Raw genomic sequence first — 5,050 nt, 5'->3', positions numbered from 1 at the left:
GTTGATACCCGCACTCCACTTTCAGTGAATAGACCTTCTCTGGATGATGCTGATCCAAACATTCATAAGAGAGGGTACTTACCCAATGGAAAACCTTGTCCATCTACCATAAGAGACTTCTCGAAAGGCTGTCGACCAGGCTTCCTCAGCAAACTAGAAGTATCCATCAAATCAAAAACACACGATGGCATGAAAAAAAGTCACTAAGAAACGGATTATGCCTCATAGAAAGTCCAGAAACCTTCTCCCCAATATATACAAGGAGAGTGAGGGGGTCTAGGGCTATGGGACAACGATAACAAGCCAATGAGTTGTTTGGATACCTTTCTTTCCATCAAGATAGCCCAAGTTCTAACTTGCTGCTTTTTTATTGGATGGTGGCAAGTATACGCCTATTCTTTTATGGTTTCTGGAGCTCGTTTAGTCTCCTACTAGAACAGATGTACAAAGAATAAGTTCAATAATAATAATAATAATGATAAAAAACCTATCTTTATCCTTTGTCTCACGTCACCTATTTTCTGTCAATTGTCTTCTGTCAAGTGTCAGTATATGGTTCTTCAATGAAGGGATGTTAAATATTAACTCTCTCTCTCTCTCTCTCTCTCTCTCTCTCTCTCTCTCTCTTCGTCTCCGTGGGAACCACCCCCTTCCCCCATAGGACCTCATGGTTGTCAATGGCCACGTGGCTTTGCCACGTGGACTGCGGGTCACCTGCATTCCATGTGGCAAAGCCACGTGGCCATGGGGTCCTGCAGGGGACCACGCACAAAGCGCTCGCATGGAGTGTGGATGCCCTGCAGTCCACGTGGGTGCCCCTGTGTCCCCCTCCCTTCCCCTCCTTTGCCTATAAAAGGGTTCTCCCTTGCCATTTTTTTTTCTCACTCTCACTCTCCACCTTTCTCTTGCTATAAGAGTTAGTGAACTCCAAAAAAACCCCTCTTTCTTATTTCACTACCCTCCCCTCTCCTTATCCCTTTGATTTCCTTTCCATTCTCTTTTCTCTCAAATTTTCACTCTCTTTCTCTCAAACCTTCTCCCGCCTCCCTCAAACTTTCCATTCTTTTTTCTCTCAAACTCTCACTTTCACTCTCTACTTTTGTCCTTAAAGCCATAAGCTTTCTCCTTCTATAAGGAAAATGCTAATTGTAACAAGAAATCGGTCTAAAGGAGTCTGGACCACCAAGAAGAAATCCACACCACTCAAGAGAGTGGTTCCTCTCTTTCGATCACATCCGCGGTTGGAGTGTTCGTGTTGACAGCTACACACATACCTTCATCGACGGGTGCAGTCACATCGACATCCATAGAAGCGCAAAACACGGGTAATGATACTCTTATTGATCTCTTTGGATCTCTGGTTGATATCCCCATTTCTTTAGGCTATATTGATGCACATGTTGTGCCATACAATCACTTATTGCCACACATCCCTCTTTGTCTCTTTTGGTCAATCTGACCATTAGAACGAATGATGATTGTGTGAAAAAACTCTTAGCCTCTATAGCCAAAAGAGGTTACCAGCCCACGATGGCTCGTTTCATTGTGTCCAAAGCTTTTCTTGGACAAGATCCTACACCATTCAATAGGCGTGGCACTTATGGGAGAGATTTAGTGATGTCGTCTATGTTTGATAACCAAATTAAAGACATTTTTAAGCTCTACCACATGGAGAAAAAAATGTTCATCATATGGGACGACGACCATCGGCTCCATGCATGAAAAGATTGGGCATTGCAAGAGTGGTTGGATGAATTCTGCACCAAAGGTTGAGTGCACAATTGTGAAGTTTGACCCAGAAGAGATGGAAGAATCTCTGTTATTACTTGGCATGATCAACATGTAAGTTCCTTCAAAATTCTATTGGTGCACTTGAGTTATTAATTGTTAGTAAAATTTTACATTTAAAACTAGTATTACATGAGTCCATGTGTCTCACATCACTTCCCACAACATCTTTATGATGCAAAAATTAGCGCTTGCCGATCCACATTCCTTATTTGACAAATTTAATGAAGAAGATAGAGCGAAAGCTGAGAGGGCTCTTCGTGGCACTGTAATGAATCGATCAACATGGCTTAGACTACCTATATCTCTGCTAGCACACCTACTCTGGAACATAAATCTAAATTTATAATACACATGCATTAGGTAAGTACACGCGGATTTGCTTGAGAATCACTTCGTGTTGGCAATTTGTATTGTAAAAAGAGTTTGATGCAATGCATTGGCTCAAAACACAGAATTTGCCAACTAAGGGGAGTAGAGAGTACCACGTGTACAAAGATGACTACAAGGCAAGCTATGATTTGACAGTAAAAGAGACCAAAAACTTTTTTGTGTGTAAGGAATTAGAGATAGCGATCATAGCCAAATCTTGAGAATGGCGCATAGATTTTTCAAAAATGAATTTCTTTTGCGGGTTAGGAAGAGAAGGGTTGCAAAATGACCCCCTTTAGAGTCTTCGAGGCTGCACGGGCATGCATTAGTCATGCGGAGTAAGTACTATTTGCTTTTGAAAGCACTATTTGTTTTTCTTAAATTTTTTAACGCGTTATCCAATGGTAAATTACAAAAAATATCGCCTGGTCGATATATTATCCAAGGGTGATGTGTCATTTTTGGTGGAGGTATCTATTTCGACTCAAGAGAAGCCATTCTTGTAGTGGTTGAGAATGCATGTATGTTGGTGACAGCTAGAAAGGTGAGTGTAATAACATTAGAGTACAAGGTCATATCTAGTATTGCAACATTACTAGTACTTGGAGTGCATGTGTATATTGATCTTGGAAAAGAAGATGGAGGCCAAGAACTCCACCTTGAAGAAGTTACATACACACGTCGCACATGATTGTGATCGATCTCTTGGCGAGGCAATGCACACTTTTTGACAAGAGCGCTTTGGCAAGGCTTTTGTGTGGTGAAAGCCAACCATACGAGCCACACACAAACCAAAGGAGCATCTGCATTTTTCATGTATTGTTCAATGCTTGCTATATAGGTATTGACCTATAGAGTTTTATTAGGATGTATGTTAGAGGACTCATCAACGGACGCCCACCTAGCCGGACACGTAGTCAGACACCACAATTATACTGTATTAATTTTTCGAGCTAGCGTAGTGATACCCTGTGTAAATCTTGATTGCAGAGTAGCAGTTGATTCCTTGAGTTGTAATGATGTTATGATAATTGTAAAGGTCCGTGTGAGCCGGCCACTGGCCATTTAGAATGCCCTAGGTATAAAGGTCAATACCTTTAATGTTTTATCTTTAGAGAAGAAAGGAGCTCTAAAAACGTACGCTCAAGCTATGAAGCTGCTCCAACTTGTAATCATTGCAACTAATGAATGGGTAATCAGATTCAGTTTTGAATCTTGCATTGTGTTTCTCTTTCTTTGCTCTTTCATTCAAGTGTAAGCATTGTCAGTTTTGTTGAGGTTTGCGACTACGTGTTAGTGAGCCTAATCATCAAATTTAAGTGCTTAAATCATTGTTTTTAGTCGTTTTGACCATATAAGAGTGTTTCTAGACCATAGGGCGACATTTCTGGATAGTTTTGTTGCAATTTTAAGGACCTTTTTCATGATGGATTGTGATTTAAGTACCTTGTTGGATTGCAACCAGACTTGGTAGCATTGTGTCCCTAGGTGTCCTAGACCTCGGCCTAAAGTTTTGTTGCATTTCGAGTCCGTTCAAGTGCCGAAATGGTAACAATGTAAGATTAAATTGTGTGTTTTGAATGATGGAGTTGTGCCTCTTGTAATTTGTAGATGGTGGGTGGGCGCCCTTAAGATAGGTCTTCGTAGTCCATACCTCGAGAATCCCAACGATGCGTGGGTAGATTCTTAGAGAGAGGAGAGCGGGATCTATCCCACGATTGGATGAAAAAGCTCCATGATGAGGATACATGGAGAGATTGTCAATGGTTCTTGGACTATTTTCTCTAACACTAGAGTGGTAACCTAACAGGACATAAAAGTGTCCTTTCAGGGTTTTGGAAAAAATTTCCAAAACCATAGTAGATCGACTCATTTTGAAAAATCCTTTCATGAGCTTATAGTTCAAGCAAAGTGGTCACTAAACAGGACACAAAAGTGTTCAAAGACATGAAAGTGTCATGTTACCATTCTAGTGCTAACACTAGCAAAGAAAGGTGAAATCTAGTTATCCTCATCGCTAGTGTCATTGTTGTCATTGTTAGCTCGAGTGGCTTGTCCTTGCGTAGCAATGTATGTCATCCACACTTCTACCCAAGCCTCCACATGTCGTTCGAAGGCTACACACTCTTGTAGGGTGTGATAACCATGTTTTTCCCAAATCAAGATTCCATTGTTGGAAATATTGGCAACTTGCACAATATCCCCTTCAATTGGATGTGCATTTAAATCAAGGCCATACATGGCATCGAATAGGGATGTTGTGGCATCATTGACTGCACAAAAAGCCTCCATGTAGTTGAATGCACTTTATGTTGTGCGTAAATTATTCATAGCATACACATTTGTTGAGAATATAATTAGCATGCACATTGTTGATGGGTCAACACGGGGGGAGGGCTTGACCACATTGAGGGCCATACCCGCATTGTGCAAGTGGTCCATGCTAATCGCATTGTTCGTGGTTTCCTCTTGACATGGTAATTATGTGAATGAGAGAAGACTAAAAGATTAGCTTGTGAAAGAAAAACATAGAGAAACGTGTGAATGAATGAATGAATGAAACTAGTGATTTTTTGGCTATATATAAAGAACCCTGAGTGACTTTACTTCCAAGATCATTTGCATCATGTACTCCATCAAATTTTCAAATAAAATAAAGTGGAAAAAAAGATCTCACTAAAAGATTAAACAGCTTCGATTAACTTGCCTTTAAAAATTAAAACATAGCGACAGAAATTAAAACATATTGGCAAGCACATAGGACACAATACTCATAAAAAATTAAAACATAGCATGAATAACCAGTAAGTTTTGATGTGCCATTACATAGAGAATAAGTTCATATGAAGTAATCAATACAAGTTGGAATTTAGATTCCTGATGGCCACAA

Source organism: Adiantum capillus-veneris, chromosome 26 (genome assembly GCF_014529385.1).
Source record: "Adiantum capillus-veneris isolate H3 chromosome 26, ASM1452938v2, whole genome shotgun sequence".
Classification (NCBI taxonomy): domain Eukaryota; kingdom Viridiplantae; phylum Streptophyta; class Polypodiopsida; order Polypodiales; family Pteridaceae; genus Adiantum; species Adiantum capillus-veneris.
The sequence above is the reverse complement of the archived record's forward strand: the minus strand, read 5'-3'. Positions refer to the sequence as shown.